Source organism: Mus caroli, unplaced genomic scaffold (genome assembly GCF_978045245.1).
Source record: "Mus caroli unplaced genomic scaffold, Mus_caroli_1 scaffold_18, whole genome shotgun sequence".
NCBI lineage: Eukaryota > Metazoa > Chordata > Mammalia > Rodentia > Muridae > Mus > Mus caroli.
The window spans coordinates 83,035,373-83,053,268 of record NW_028227273.1 but is presented as its reverse complement, the minus strand read 5'-3'; positions in this window follow the sequence as shown (position 1 = coordinate 83,053,268).

Here is a 17,896-nt window from a genome sequence, read left to right as displayed (position 1 = left end):
ACCGTTCATCAGAAGACCCTATTCATAGACTTGACTTGACTTTCTTCTCTCTGCACCCCCCTCACCTTTAAATACTCTATTTAATTAAAGATGACTTTAGGATTACATGTACTTTTACTACCTAGTACAAAGAAACCGCAGCTTTGCCAATTTTATTCCAATCAGAGAATCTTGAAGCCAGTGTTAGTTTTGTTTTTGTTTTTTGTTTTTTGTTTTCTATTACTGTAACAAATGCATCTTAAAGGAGGAAGGGTTTCTTTGGGCACAGTCCCTCTTCACAGGAAAGTCTCCAGTATGTCTGCACAGTTGGGAGGCAGAGCCTTCAGCTCACTTTGTTTTCTTTATTCATCCCAGGGCTCTAGCTGACACAGCACATCTTCATCTTTTAACTTCAGCTAAACCTCTCTGAAAACACCCTCACAGACATGCTCAGAGATGTGTGTCCCAGAGGATTCACTATCCAGTCAGGATGTCAGTGATGATAGTTGCACATCTTTTTGACCAGGATGAGGACACTGTGAGGCCATGATGGTCTTCACAGACATTGGACCAGTCTGGGCTGCTTCTTTTCCAGCTTTTTCCATCCAGGACCTTCTGCCCATGCCTGTCCTTTCAGGCATTTAGCCCCGCATCTGAAAAGTTTGAGGGAAAAGAAGAATTTAAAGGGCTCATGATCTGACTCCGTCTTGTCTTCAGTCTTGGGGTATCTGGTCCTCTTGATCCTCATCTTCCAGACATGACTTTTGCCTGCTTTATTAGAGACCTGCCCTGTGGAAAGCATCGTCAGCAGAAACAAGAAGTCTATGTCTGCCACTCTCCTTCTAGGGCAGACCGCTTTGCTTCTCCCTCCTCCTTTTTAACTCCACCTCACAGCTTGTCACTCACTCAATCCTAATGCTCTGATGCCTCCAGGAAAGACCTTGGTGTGAACCTTGATGCTCAGCTACGGAGCTGAGCTGAGTAAATCCAGAGTGCCTTCTATACCACAGCTGAAGGTGACAAACACATTAAAGATGGCCTCATATGTGTCACTCATGGCAAATATAATAATCTCGGTCATTCTCAGGAGGCCCATTTGTTAAGGAGAAAAGGGCTGCTGTCCTGTCTTGTCCTGTTTGGGAGGACTGTATCTAATGGACAACAAGACACCAAGAAGATGTTGGGGCAGAGAGAGAGAGAGAGAGAGAGAGAGAGAGAGAGAGAGAGAGAGATGGTGTGTGTTTTGGGGAGGGCTTGTGTGTGGTGTGTGTGTATAGTATGTGGTGTTTGTGTATGTGTGTAGTATGTGTATGGTATGTGGTATTTGTATGTCTTGTGTGTGTGTCTGTATGTGTGAGTGTGGGTGTGTATAGTATATGATATTTGTGTCTCTCTCTAAGTCTGTGTCTCTGTGTGATATGTGAGTGTGTATGAGTGTGCACATGTGTGTGTTAAGCTGGTTTTGATTCCCTCATTTGTCTATCAGTCTCAGGACAGCAACTATAGGACTCACTGTGAATGGCATCCCGTCCAAATGCTTTTCTCTCCTGGAGTCACTATCACCAGAGTCATATTGTTGTTAATTCTGCCAGGGGAGAACATTTCAATCTTAGTGGCATGGACAATAGAACACTCTCGCCTTGTAGTCTATAGGCCTGGAACTCACAGAGAGCTGCCTACCTAGAGTGCTTAGGATTGAAGGCATGTACAGTCATGCCTGGCTTCCTACTGCCTACAAGAACTAAGTTTCCTGCTAGGTTAGAATCATGTGGAGGCTATGGACCAGTGTAGACTGTATTGTGTTGACCAACTCTATCCTTACTTTGAATCTCTACTAAATAAGAAAAAGAAGCTCCTGGAACTCTGAGGATATTAACCAAATCCATGAACTTGTCAGAGAAGGCACCCCATAACTGCCTCTGTTTCCCTCTTTTGCAAGTATTTTCCTTCTCTGCTTTTCATGGGTTTCCTTTGAGAGGCACCAGTCAATAATGATTAAGGGAATGGTGTCAGTCAGGGTTAATTTCCAGAATAGACTTGGGTGATATGCTACTCAGGACATATTTGTTAAGGGTGAATGGTAAAGTCATGGGTGGACTATCAACTATTGTAATCAGCCATTACATGGACCAGTGTATATCTCCAATCTCATGCTCCTAAGTCTGAAAATTGCATACATCTACACGGTTACAGAGGGGACTTCCTTTTTTTCATGACTTCCTGTGCTTTTTGACCATCTATTCTAAATACAGCAAATAGTCTCACTATGAAATTTTATTCATATTTCAATTTGACTGTCTTCATGATACTCTGCTCCAGGACAGCTACTGGTCAGCCTTAAATCTATCCATAAATCCACATGTCATCTTACACAGCTGCTCTGCCCCTACCTGTCAGTCATGCCAGCTGCTCACAGGCTGTTGGAAGCATGCACACTTTCCAGAGCTAACATAGCTACACAAATGTTTATGTAGTTGGCCCCTCCCCCTCTCCTAAAAGAAATTTGCAAAGTTCTGGGGTTCAAACCCAAGTTCAGAGTGCATACCTGGATTCTCACTGATTATCATGGCTATAATCAAAGACATCTCATGTCACCAACAGATCCCATGGTTTACAAGGGTGTTGGAAACAGAGCCCTAGGGAATGGCATTATTTTTATAGGCCAGAAAATACACTTGTATCTATCTATAACTTGTTGTATAAGTACATTGCAAGAATTAAATTATAGTGAAGAAAATGCCATTCTTTTTTCTCACAGATGTACCTGAGAGCATGCCTAGAGAAGGATGCTCTATGAGCTAATCAATATAGACTCAATATGTGTAAGTAAACTCATCCTTGTAAAAGCCAGTCTTAGGAGGGGAAAAGCTGTCATTTGTTGTCCATTTCCATGTGGTTAGCACTGCATTTTCATTTGTCTTGCTGTCCTTCTTTTCTGTATTTATTTTTTTCCCAAAGAGTAAAATGGTTTTGAGGCTTATATTGAAACTCCTAGGAAAAACTCAAAACCACCAACAAACAAAAGGCACCCAAGATAAATCACCAAGACAGGAGATTTGCAAGATGTTAGACAACCCCAGCTTCCTTCTTGTAAATCTAAATGCAAAGGAAGAGTTATGTTAAAGTAGGCTCAGTGTTACATTGTTACCTAGAAATCCAGTGTGACTGTTCTCATCTTTTTCTGCAAGATAATTTATTGTTACCTCTTCACTAATGGTATTTGCCAACTGTTTCTTGAGGCAGTGTGTCCACAGCCTTGCCTCAGCAGATGAATCCTTATGTATAGTCAATTTACACATATTCACATGTTAGCATCTTCAATAATGCATTCCATCACTGCTCAAGGTGATAAGAAATCCCCACATTTTGCCATCATTTGATATTGACTGACCTCCAAAAACCTGTGTGTTAAAAACTTGGTTCCCATCTTAGCATAGTTAATAAGTGATGGGAATTCTTTAAGAGGTGGGTCCATGTTGGACTTATTCCACTAAGGCAGGGTCATCCAAAGGAATGTGGGACTGCCCTCCTTCCTACTGTTTGTTTATGGGCCAGAAAATGAATGATTCTGTGATACCACAGCCTCCTATAGAGCCCATCCCTTGTAGTTACAAAACAGTGGGGACAATGGGCAGTAGTTTGGTAATTCTAATACCACAAAGCAAAATTAGCCCTTATCTTTAAAAAGCTGATAATTTTCTGCATTTCTGCATTTCATTGCAATGGAAACCAGACTGCCATGTACACATTCATGCTAAAATAAGATCTGAATTATGATTTAGCAAGAGTGGGCTTCTAACATTAGGAGGGACCAACTACCAAGAATATAGCTAAGGCAAAGACAGTGACTGCCATAAAAAAAATCTTGGGGTAAAAAGGGAAAGATTTGAAGCAAGGCATAAGAAAAAGAAAAAGAAAAAGAAAAAGAAAAAGAAAAAGAAAAAGAAAAAGAAAAAGAAAGGAAAGGAGAAAGGACAGAGGAAGCAGGGGAGAAGAAATTGGTAGAGTGAGAGAAGGATAAGAAATGGTTGATGGATGTATGGGGGATAGGCAGATGGATGAATAGATGGATGACGGATGGGTGATGGGTGAGTGGATGATGGATAGATGGATGGATAGGTGGATGGATGGTTGGATGGATGGATGGATGGATGGATAGTAAATGATGGGTGTGGGTGGATGGATGTATATTGAATGATGGAGGTGGGTAAATGGATGGATGGATGGATGGATGGATGGATGGATGGATAGATGGATCGATGGATCGATCAATGGATGGATGGATGGATAGTGAATGATGGGTGTGGGTGGAAGGATGTATACTGAATGATGGAGGTGGGTAAATGGATGGATGTATGGATGGATGAAGGATGGACAGATGGTTGAATAGATGGAAGGACAGATGGAAAAACTAAGCATGAGATGAGAAAGCAGGGACACCTGTTGCTGCACTCAGGTTTGAGACCCTGCATCTCTGGTTATCTTTGTGTATGAGCTGCTCCCCTGATAATTACCTGCGGATGAACACTTAAATCATTGAAAGGTCACAGAAAAGGCCCGTAGACATCTACTCATGGAAAGAAGCTTTCCACCACTTAAGTCAAGAAATTAATCTCTCAGTCTTCACACAGTACAGTCGCATACTATGCTGTCAGTCCACAGAAAACATGCAATCTATCACAAGGATGCTGGGGATTAGAAGCGTGCAGGCAGCATGCTTCATGCTCCTGTCTCGGCCACTCAAGTAACTTTTGAATATTGCATAAAGCCCACCCACTGAGGGTTGTTTTTTCTTTTTTTTTTCAAAAACTTACATACATGCTATTTCTGTGTGTAATGAAATAGGCTCAAAATTTATACCAAGATGCACTGAAGCAAATTCTAAGCTACTTTGTAGCTCCATAGGACATTTAAAACAGGGAAACTGATATCTTGGGTATCCTAAGTTTTGGGCTAATATCCACTTATCTGTGAATACATATTGTGTGAGTTCCTTTGTGATTGTGTTACCTCACTCAAGATGATGCCCTCCAGGTCCATCCATTTGGCTAGGAATTTCATAAATTCATTCTTTTTAATAGCTGAGTAGTACTCCATTGTGTAAATGTACCATATTTTCTGTATCCATTCCTCTGTTGAGGGGCATCTGGGTTCTTTCCAGCTTCTGGCTATTATAAATAAGGCTGCTATGAACATAGTGGAGCATGTGTCCTTCTTACCTGTTGGGACATCTTCTGGATATATGCCCAGGAGAGGTATTGCTGGATCCTCCGGTAATACTATGTCCAATTTTCTGAGGAACTGCCAGACTGATTTCCAGAGTGGTTGTACAAGCTTGCAATCCCACCAACAATGGAGGAGTGTTCCTCTTTCTCCACATCCTTGCCAGCATACAATTTGCTAAATGCATGAAACTCAAAAAGAATGAAGACCAAAGTGTGGACACTGTGCCCCTTCTTACAAGTGGGAACAAAACACCCAGGGAAGGAGTTACAGAGACAAAGTTTGGAGCTGTGATGAAAGGATGGACCATCTAGAGACTGCCATATCCAGGGATCCATTCCATAATCAGCTTCCAAACGATGACACCATTGCATACACTAGCAAGATTTTGCTGAAAGGACCCAGATATAGCTCTCTCTTGTGAAACTATGGCGGGGCCAAACAAACACAGAAGTGGATGCTCACTGTCAGCTATTGGATGGATCACAGGGCTCCCAATGGAGAAGCTAGAGAAAGTACCCAAGGAGCTAAAGGGATCTGCAACCCTATAGTTGGAACAACATGATGAACTAACCAGTACCCCGGAGTTCTTGTCTCTAGCTGCATATGTATCAAAAGATGGCCTAGTCGGCCATCACTGGAAAGAGAGGCCCATTGGACTTGCAAACTTTATATGCCCCAATACAGGGGAATGCCAGGGCCAAAAGAATGGGAATGGGTGGGTAGGGAAGTGTGTGTGTGTGTGTGTGGGGGGGGGTTATGGGGGACTTTTGGGATAGCATTGGAAATGTAATTGAGGAAATTCCGTAATAAAAAAAAAAGATTTAAAACAATCCACAACAGTGAAAAAAATAAAATAAAATAAAACAGGGACACTGAACAAAACAGAGTAACTGGTGTGTTTTGCCATGGAGAAATAAAATCTATCTAAACTGACAAAAAAAAAAGATAGAATAAGTGAAATTAAATTGGGACAAATGTGCCCTGGGGGTGGGGGACCAGAGAACAATGCGTGTCCCCAGGAGTCTATTCACTGCCAAGAATCCAGAACTTCAGCTAAGCTTTCACAGACCCTGCCTGTGTTTACTTCCCAAAGAGAAGTTGCCTCCCAGGTCTGGGAGAGACCGTCAGCACCACTCCACTCCCCACACCACACTCAACCCCGACTTCCAACTACTGTGGAAGCTCAGAGTGGATTGGACAAGATGCTTCACCCCCTGCGAATTAAAAGCCATTGAACTTTGCCTGATCCGACCCTGAGACACAATTGTTATTCACACCCTTGTTGCTGCAGCACTTGCTAAAAACAGAGACTAACTGTAAGATGTAAACAATGCTAAAGTTCACAAGCCCAGGCCAGGGACCCAGGGCTGTGTGAAGCAGGACAGCGGGTGGGGGTGGGGGTGGGAGGACAGGGTAAAGCCCATGTTGGTAAAGTTCAGGAACTGTGGGGCCATATTTGAGTAAATGACCATGTCTCCCAGCCCCAAGAAAAATTGACACAATAATTATTTTGCTGATTTTTAAGCACAGGTATATGGGGGGGGGGGGATTATACCTGGTGCTTTTAGCCTAATGATATCTTCATCTTACAAACAGCATGGCAATTGTGGAGATTGGAAAACTCAAAAGACAGTCAGAGTAATGATTGAGTCACACAGTCCACAAACAGCCAACATCACACTTTATAGGTTTGAAACTACCTTAAAACACTTGTGCAGTGACTTGGTATACAGTTATGGATGTAGTACATGTTCTATTTTTCCTTGCTTGACACTATTCTGAAAGTGTGCTTGTTTACAAGCCTGGAGAATGTTCAGATTTATTGATTCCATAAGATAAAATAGTATGGCTTTTAAGTATGAATTTAGATAATGTATTTGAGTAACTTTTACTATGAAGTATTTTGTTATAAAAAATTTCAGGTCTAAGCAGGCTTAGAAATGACTATTGGACTTATTATGACTTAGAAATGACTATATATATATATAGTCATTGTGTGTGTGTGTGTGTACATGTATATATGCATATATATAGTACCCAGAGTGTATATTTGAAGAAGTTAAATTATTGGGACAAAACCAGTAAGAACAGCTATTTGATTTATATTTTTGATTGTTAGATCACCAAACACAAACACTGTTGTGGATGCCAACAAGTGCTTGCTGACAGGAGCCTGATATAGCTGTCTCCTGAGAGGCTCTGCCAGTGCCTGACAAATATAGAAGTGGATGCTCACAGCCATCCATTGGACTGAGTATGGGGTCCCCAATGAAGGAGCTAGAGAAAGGACCTAAGAAGCTGAAGGGGTTTACAGTCCCCTAGGAGGAGGAACAATATGAACTAATCAGTACCCCCAGAGCTCCCAGGGACTAAACCACCAACCAAAGAGTATGCATGGTGGGACTCATGGCTCCAGCTGCATATGGAATAGAGGATGGCCTAGTCGGACATCAATGGGAGGAGAGGCCCTTGGTCCTGTGAAGGCTGTATGCCCCAGTGTGGTAGAATGCCAGGGCCAGGAAGCAGGAATGGGTGGGTTGGTGAGCAGGGGGAGGGTGAGAGGAGATAGGTGGAGGGTGTTTTTCTGAGGGGAAACCAGGAAAGGGGATAATGTTTGAAATGTAAATTTAAAAAATATCCAATTAAAAAAAAAAGAAAGAAAGAAAAGAACAGGTATTTGTTTTGGAGTGGTAAAGCCAGGGTTCTGGGATGAGCAGATCAGGGTCTGGGCTGTGGTTCTGTTTGCTGCTCTGTGGAACTGGCCAGGTTTCATGCATTCTTCATATCTGGAGTTTTCTTCATGAATACATTGAAAATAAAAGCAGCAATGCCCTCTCACTTATTACACAAAGTTCTAGGAAACATCGTTCCTTGGTTTTAGAAAAGCAACGCCTGAAGTCAGCACTCAGTAGCTGATAGACTATTTTCATTTTAAGCTAAAATCATATCCAGTGTGTAAGGCACTCACTCTGATCCCAAAATGTGACCCACATTCCTATGCCCAGTTTCATATGAGATTCTGTTTGAGAATGGAGAGTGGCTCTGACAGCTAAGGATAAGCTGACTCAGCTGATTTGCTCTGGTATATTCTTACTCTCTAACCTGGCTTGGAGGCTGCGAAGTAAATATGTCATATGGAGCACAGTGAAGACAATGACCAACCACGGAGTGCAGGTCATAAATGCTGAGACTTTGCCACCAACTTTCCAGGCGCTCTATCAATAAATGTCCAACAGTCCAATTACACTGCAGAGATTGGAGAAGACGGTCGGGGTGGAATACTTCAAAGCCTGTGAACCTCAGTCACCTGTAGCCCCAATCCAGATGGTTCCACAAATGCCATGCAGTATGAGCGAGGACATGCTCCCTACTAGCTCTGTCACCAGGGAGAGGCCCAGAGATGTTCTGCTCTAGTAACTTAACCAATGTGATGCATAGCTGTAAACAAATGACCTCTTAAATTATATATGACTCACAAAATTATATAAGGACAATCAATTATCTTTTGATTTTTACACTCAGTTATTTAGTGGGTATATTCATAAGTGCATAGCTGCCACAGTGCACAAGGAGAAGATGGAGAACTGGAAACTGGCTCTCTCCCTCCACCATATGCATTCCAGCTTGACAGCAAGTGCCTTTGCCTTCTGAGTCATCTTGTCTACCTACTCTACTTTTCTTCACTGTTTCATGTGAACACACCACTGAACTGTTTTTTTTTTTGTTTTTTTTTGTTTTTTTTTTTTTGGTTTTTCGAGACAGGGTTTCTCTGTGTAGCCCTGGCTGTCCTGGCACTCACTTTGTAGACCAGGCTGGCCTCGAACTCAGAAATCCGCCTGCCTCTGCCTCCCGAGTGCTGGGATTAAAGGCGTTCGCCACCACGCCCGGCCCTGAACTGTTTTTTAATGTAAGGTTTTTTTTTTTTTTTTTTTTTGTACCACAGACTGGCCTCAAGCTGGCTACATAGCCAAGGATGGCGTTCTGTTCCTGATCCTAGCACTTCTGCCTCCCAGGAGCTGAGACTACTGGTGTATACCACCACACCTGGGTTGTTTTTGACCTATATCTCAAATACCAATATTACTAGGGGGTCCTAGTAAGTAAACACTAGCCATGTATCTCTCTCTCTCTCTCTCTCTCTCTCTCTCTCACACACACACACACACACACACACACACACACACAGAGTTTTTCCATAGGGTCTACTGATTAACATGTCTTAGTTATTTTTCTATCACCGTGACGAAGCACCATGACTAAAGAAACCTTATAAAAGAAAGTATTCAATTTGGAGTTTCCAGTTTCAGAAGAGTCCATGACCATCACGTTAGAGAGTCTGGCAGCAGGCAGGCATGGCACTGGAGCATTAGATGAGCGCTCACATCCTTATATGCAAGTAGGAGACAGAGAGAATTAACTGGGAATTGTAGGCTTTTGAAACCTCAAAGCTCACCCGCAGTGACACACCTCCTTTAACAAGACCACACCCTCCAAACCCTGCCCAACAGTGTCACCAGCTGGAGACCAAGCACCCAAATATATGAGCCTTTGAGGGTCATTCTCATTTAAACTACAATACTGAAGCACAGCCAAACCAGGCCCACTGATTTGTCTTCGAGGTTGAAAGTAAGAGATAAAAGAATGAAGAAAGGAAGGGAAAGGGACTATGCCTTGTCACCTGGAACTTCCTAGTTCAAATGCATAATGGTCTAGACCCAGATCAGGAGAGTCAAAGCCACAGTCCTGGGGGCCTCCATGCAAATAGTGTGGTAAACAGCCCATGTCTGATAGAACCATCCCGATTGATGTTACACTTGCACAAAATCTCCAGGGCTAAGTAATATAGTAGAATACAGAACTGGAATACAGGCAAGCTTTTATTGGGTACCATTTTCTCTATTATGGCTAGGATCCCCACTGTCTTTCACATTCACAGAGTTGGTGGACTCTTGGGGAGTTCCCTGACTCGGCTGCGTGCATGGTGGATGCCTGCTTCCTTCGTTCTTGAGCCCTCCTTTCCTGTGATAGACAGCACCACAGACTACATCAGTATCCTCCTTATTCCTGCTGGAACGCTGCCCTACCTCCTACACTAGCTCGATTTCAGGGTCTTTTTGGCTGCCCTCTACCTCCAGCTTCTTTCTCCATTCTGAACTTCAAGCTTAGCCCTGCCCAGCATCTTTTGTAGCATACTCCTATGGACCCTGGGAGTTCTGTATTCCAGACTATACCACAGACTTGCAAACCCATGGTGAGTCTTCCTGCTGATCTTCCATCCACCTTATAGAGCAACCAGTCCTAACCCTTGGAGGATCCGTGAGAAATCTGCTAGTTGGATGGTGCTCCCAGGAAGAAACCTTCTTGGATCTCTGCCCACTCTGTTGTTCCCTCAAACCTTTACTGATCTCCTCTAATGTAGATCTGGGATCTCTCCAGTTTAGCATCTAACAAGACAGGACCTCCTCCCCACACCACAGCAACAGACTGTCCCAGCCAGTTAACTTGACTATCAACACACTTGTGTCTGTAGGCAATTCACTCTCTTTAAACAGCTAGGCTGTTCTCCAATGCACATAAACATAATAAGTGAAAGACACCTTTTTCAGCCTAAAAATCCTTGCTCTCAGTATATAATATCAACTTTCACTCATATAGATACAGTCTAACCATTTACCAATGATAAGCCTGATTCTACACTTCCTTTGCCCAGTTCTTTTCTCTTTGTCTCTCTCCATGTCCTGTTCCTTATTTCCATAGTGTAGCAACTTCTCAACTTCCCGTTTGGTAGACTTGTCTCAAAGATTTCTCCTTTTGGGTTTGTAGATTACCATAATATTCTGCCAAACTCACTTCTCTCCTAAAATGGTCACGCGTACAATTTCCTCCACCAGAAAAGCAATTCCAGTTAGCCCTCACTGATAAGTTTTTCTCTGAATGAAGGTGCACTGTAAGAGGTGTGTGTGTCTGTCTGTCTGTCTATGTGTGCACTGTATGTCTATGTGTATCTGTGTCTCTATGTGCAGGAATAGAGCAGTTTAAAACCTCTCTACAAACACTATCCAGGAAGCATCACCACTTACAACTAAACCAACTACCTCCCTCGACTTAGAACCATGTGTGCCATGCCTGATCCTAGATCCAGATCCCCTGAAAGAAGCAGATAGCCTTTTACTTCAATACTCTTAGTTATCTACCCGAAAGACTCCCTTCCACAGACCCCTCATTTCCCAGGCTTCCCTTATCAAGCACCTGCCCTGTGTGAGGACACCCAGCCACAATGAAATGTTGCCCCCTTCTTTGCTACATCTCTGCTTGCCCTGTGCATGCTGGAACTCTGATGTTGCTGTTTACAGCCCCGCCCCCGACAGTGTATCCTGTGTGATATCTCTGCAGCACACTCACAGTGGCACTCACAATGCCCTCAGCAGTATCAACGACATTTTTGTATATCCAGGGAGGAAAACCAAAGACACACAGCAGCTATGTCACTCTCCGGGGACATCTGCTAGGAGGCTACACCCTGGAAGAAAGGCTGGCACCTGGCACACCCCCAGGCAGTTAACACACTTCCATTTCTCTCAAAGCACCTGCTTTTGGGCCATTCCCCAGGAACAAGTACTCATGGTTTGGAAACCACACAGAGACCCCAAGGGGTGATGTCTCAGAGATCCTTTCTCCTTCACCTTCCAGGGAAACATTTTTCTAGTTCCCATTCACTGGGATATTTGGCCAGTGATTTGGGTTCTGGGTAGTTACAAATTCTTATTTCTCATGGATTTGCTCCCTGATGAATGGAGGAGTCTCGAGGCCCACACTCCATGGGGGGGGGGGTAATTCTGGATGAGTCTGAAGCAATATGAATGACAACACCAACTGTTTGATCAACACATGAACTACAAATGCTCAGAGGTCTGGAGTTCAAACTCACAATGAGCCAAGCACTTCATCAACGGTCACACAACTCAACCACATCTCCAGGGCAAACATAGCTTTCCTCCTACCTCCTCATGTAATGAAGACCAGCTGGAGAGTGTAGAGTACCATGTAGCCTGGAGGGCACTCCCTTCTTCACACTGAGAGAGGTCCTCTGATGTGATTTGTCAAGGTCCTTCTGATTCTGAGCCCAACACTCCCCTGACTCAAGTGCCTATCTCTGGATAGTACTAACTCAATCAGGTAGCAGGGTGAAATTTTAGTTTTTGTTCGTTTCATGCTAACTTTGCTTGCTTATTTTAAAGAATAGTGCTGTGGCATCAGTACAAAGAAGTCCTTGTGGCATGTCATGCCCTGGCTACTTCATGAGCTATCAGGGGTCTCTGCAAACCTCTGGGCTTACACCAACATCAACTTCCTAAGCAGACTCTGACGCTACCCATGATTACCAGTTAGCCTCCTCACAGCTGCAGTATAAGGCCATTCTCATAAAAACAATGAATTTTTTTAAAATCACTTTCCTTATCGGCCTGAGGCGAATCAGCAAATAAAAGAGTTTGTCTAGGGGGCAGGGGTAGACTATGGTTATTCAGAAATGGACATGGCTCTATGATCATAGCTTCACAGAGTCTGCCATAGAGCTCACAAGTAGTAATGAAGTGTTTCAAAGTCACTGGAGAGCCATGAGTTGGTGGCTGATACTCATAACATTGGAAGAGTTCTTTAGCAAATATGGCTATCCGTTGCTTTGGCTCCAAAGCTGAATTTTTCAGAAATAAAAGATAGTAGTAGAAGATAGTAGTTCAGTCCTGGAAGTACTGCATTGGGGCGGGGGGGAGTAGCAGGATCATAAATTTGAGGCTAACTTTCATCATGAGACTGTCTCAAAAACATAAAATAAAATAAAATAAAATAAGAAATTAAAATGTCTAATGTAGAGACAGGGAAGTCAATAGACCACTCAACTAGAACACAATCAGAATCCAACTAATGAAAGTTAAGTGTGACCCACTGTCACAGATGTCGGGACAGACCCAGAAACAAAGCAGACTGTTAAAATGCTATGTCTAATCTTGATATTATTCAAAGAATAATTATTCAAAGAGAGAAGCCTATCCCAGCATGATCAATACAACTGTACTTTGGTCCACATACATATGATTCTAGATATGCAGCTTTGAAGACTCAGAAGTGATGACACAGGAAAAACATTGTTTGAATGAAAATTGCCTACATTATACACACAGGATTAGTGGTATCCTTTGATACACCAGAGCTACTTTTATTCTATTTTAAAAAAACCTTAAGCTCCATAAAAATAACCTCTTCATGCAGGTCAAAGAGGAAGTTGGGGTAGCGTATTATCTTCTCAGCTTCATTCAGAGAGAGGTACCCAGAAGGCCAGTTAGCTCCAGACTCTCTCCAACTTAAAATGTTCAACAACATATCCAACTGTTTCAATAGTAAAGATATGAATTTAACCAGCAATTTCCAAGGACCACTTCCAAAGGCTACAGTAAGCTCAGCATTGATTTTAAGCATCAAGACATTCAGGTGTTGAAGATTCTGCTTGGGGTTTGGACTCACATGGGGGTTTGGCAGCTCTTGTCACTACAAGTTACATGAAGCCGTCGGGAAATAGACTCTCCTATGTCATGTTGTGTTAACAAGAAGATATCAGAGAAGTGTTGGGACAAAGCCACAGTGAGATGAAGCCACTGTGGGATAAAAGACTGACTGTGGGCAGGCTCCTGGCTCATTAGGACATTGAACAGAGAAAAGACCCACCTCCATCAGGCTCTGGTTAAACCAAGTGCCTGAACTCAAGAATCAAAATGAAGGAAATTACTATATCATGATCTTAGGAAATACAACTCAAAACAGAGCCTGTTTCTTAAATCCCAGATTTCATGAGCATCACAGGATTTCACTGTTGGGCAGTCTGATGGGTGTGTCTAGAATAAGCATAAAGGCTCAGATGTTATCATTTGTTACATTCTGCTGGATGATTCTACTGATGTCCAACCATGGATCACAACCTGATCAGCAGAGCATTGGGCTGAGAGACTATCTGAGTTCACTGTGGTCAGCATCTCTAAGTACTTTGCTCTATTAAAGCTAAAAGGTGGTCCTTAAATGTAGGGAAAGCAATAAACCCAGCTGCCTCCTTTCCAGTAACATATTTACTTATGATCCAGTGACAAAATTCAAGCACTTCTAAAAGGAGTTGAAGAAGCCTGACATTCAGTCACCATTCACATTTCAATGCAAGAGCATAGATATATAAGACTGACCAGTATAGTGATATTCAGTATATTTCAATTTCAATGGAGTGAGTATCAGGGATAAGAAGACTGTGAATTAGCAAAGAGTCCTAAGTTCATCCTATGTTGATCCGTTTTTATGCCATCATTTAGAAAAGCTGCAAAGCTGCATGTTCTTATCACCGTCCTTCCAACCTGTAGAGTGGCATCACTCTCATCTCTAGCTGGGCCATAGCAAGAAAGCAAGTAACCTATGTATAATGAATAACAGTAGTAAAAGGTCAGTGGCCAAAAAAATGGGGGATCGGTTCACTCAGTAATGGTGCTATGCTTGATTTGAAGTGAATTAAACCAGCAGAGCCCATGCCCTTGAGCAGTTTAAAATCTGAGATCAAAAAGGGAAAAGATATTGCCTTTGCTGCCCAAGAAAATAAAAGAGGTTGGAGTCTTTGTCACAGAGCCCATCTGTGACACAGCTGAGAGGGATTTACAAGAAAGCAAAGCAAGATTGAACTGCCATGTGAGGAGATCAGTAAAACCATTTGCATTACTTTGTCCTCTAGCTCAGAGAGCCACCTTCCCTTACAAATGGCTTGAAAGCAAAGACTCTCGTTACAGACAAGTCGGCTACAGTTTCAACATCTTAGGGGGTTGAATAAAACACATGCATGTCTTCCCATGTTTTATTTCTTTAAATGTGATTGGGATGAAAATATCAGACAATATGTACAACTAATAGAACATGACCCAAATTAAAGAAATCTCTTCCACCTGTGCCTACATAGCGACTCCAAACAGCAAAGGATGTTACTTGGCATTGGTCTTTTATTAACAACGCTTCTGGGGAGGGGTCTAAAGTAAGTAAAGCGGAGGAGGTGAAGACAGAAGAGACACAAGTAGAAAAGCTATTTTAAATCCCCTATCAGATCCTATTATTGGGACAGAGCCATTACCAACCTCTTGTCCATTTAGGCAACACCAACTACCAAACAAAATGTACAAGAGAAAAGCGCATTAGGTTTCATTTAGAACATCCCCCTATGTCCATCCTCGAAATGACTCTAGCAGAAGACAGTGCGTGATGGCCATGCTTCTTTATAAAATACTATTTGTGCCCTGGAAACTAGCAGCTACGACAAGCCAGAGGGTCTTCATTAGAAGGAGAAAACAAGATGTCTTAAGAAAAAATAGCCTGAATAAATTCACGTGGGCAAGGGAGTCCCTCTCCTACCTCTTCCTACCTCTCATGCCCAGCCAGCATCTGCATGATTACTGGGTTATGTCGCTGAGATTTCTCCCTGGACTCCCATAAAAGCCTCCTGGTTTAAATGTACAGATTTTAATTTGATACATCTGTAAATATTTATTTTCTGTATTAAAAGACCCTAGCCTTGTAATGCAAATGTTATTTATATATCACCTTATATCCAGGTGTATAATATTCTCCATTTGTCAAATAAATATGACACAGAGTACTATCAGAGTGAGCAATTGGGCCTCCCTTCTCTCAGAGTCATAATGAGAATGATGTTTAGTGAACCAGGGGGACATAGGCTACACTGAATTCCTATTGTAACTTGAAGTCTTCATCTGCCCTCTAAGAAAATGTTAGAATATAAGGTGATGAGACACAGTGAAGACAGTCTTTTGCCTACCAGCCTCTCCAAACAGCTGACCCCACTAACAAGGGCCAACATTACTCATGTGTTTAATTCTCTGCCTGTGTTTTTTCAAGTTCTTTAAGATGTTTTGTTCCGAGACAGAAACTTACTTTCCATCTTAAGATACTGAGAGGGGCTTATCTCTCTTTTCTTTAACAGGAGTTTACTGTAATTGTTCTTTAAGATTTGGCCCCTTTGTTTTAACGACATTTGATTGACTTGTTTCTGGCCTTTCTATAGTGTCTTTCACATACAGTGGTAGAAGTCTCAAGGGCATAAGACTCCAAATTCCTAAACCCTGATTGGTCACCTGTTCCCCATTGCCTCTATCTACTGCTTCAACGCTGGTCAAATTCTCAATTTCAATAATTTTCTACTGATAATTGAAATCTATCCCTTGTCTAACAAATGAAGGAAATACAGATGCATGTCTCAGCCTGAAAGAACTTTGTAATTGAAATAATCTAACAGCCTCATGCGGGTTGTATTGGAGGCATGGAGAGTAGAAGCAAGCACCCACTGCTCAGGCCTGTTTTATGTGCTGAAATATGAGTCAAATATCTCCTAGCTCAGCCTGATGTTCAAAGATGTTCAAGTACAAAGATCGTACAGGAGAACTTTAACCCAAAGTCAAAACAATGGATTTCCTAAAAGTTACATTTTTGCCTACCATCAGTTAGTGTGATTTTTCTGGGTGGCATTGAGATCAAGCCAACTCTATCCAGTGACGATCCCCAGTGTACAGAGTAAAGCAGGATACAATTATTCTCTCTACCAGGAGAATATGTTACTGTCCTATCAAATTTTCAACTTCTGCTGGGGATGAGCTTCAGCTCACCCTTTATGGCACTGAACTTGTCATAGGAAAAGAGGGTGAAGGATTCTATACTGCCTCTCAGTAAAGTCTATTATGGTACTGAATGCTTTGATTAGAGAGACAGTGATTTAAATCTCCCAAATATCAAAGAGAGAAAGGGAGCCCAGGGCCACCACCACTGCCTCTGTGGCTTTGCCTAATAGGATGTGAGAAGGGCTACTCATGGAAGCTCTTGGGAAAGGGCAGGGGGCCGGGGGGAGGGGGGGGAGGGCTTTGATCTCACATACACACATCAGAATTCTCAGTCTATTACAGACCTTTCCACAGCATCATGTAACCACACAGGAGGTTTGCAGAGAAGCCTAGAGATAACATAGAATATTATGGGGGCTTTATATGTCATATCTCAGAAGGAGTTCAGCCACTATTTAATGCCTGTGTCTCCATCCATTTCTCCAGAGCTACCTCCTACCACTGTTTTACCAGGATAACATCCTAGCTCCTGGGATCTGCATGAAGATGTCGCCACTCCTATTTACAAATGCTAGTTTGGTTAGCTCCATCCATATTACTTCCTTCTTTACCTTATACCATTTAAACATGTATTCTGGCTATCCTGTGGGGGAAATAAACATGAAAATGTGTAGTTCTCTCATAGCAGTACGCAAGGGGAAACATGAGCTTTGTGTGGAACCCTGAAAATATGCTATCACTTCATTAATAGAAAGGTCTAGATTGGCTTAATTGCACCAATTACATTTTCCTATCTATCAAGACCATTAGAAGAGCTGAGCCCCATCCACCCCCACCCCCACCCCCAAAATACTACTCATTGTAAGTTCAAGTACTTCCCGGAAAACCATATAGATAATAGATGAGACATTTTAAGATTAATCGTGTAAGATAATCTTACTTTACAATATGCTTTCAGTAAGAAATTAAGATGCATGAAAGCTGCCGCAAACAGCAAACAGCAAGCACACAGACGGGAAGCGCCCGTGGCTTCCATGGTCCAT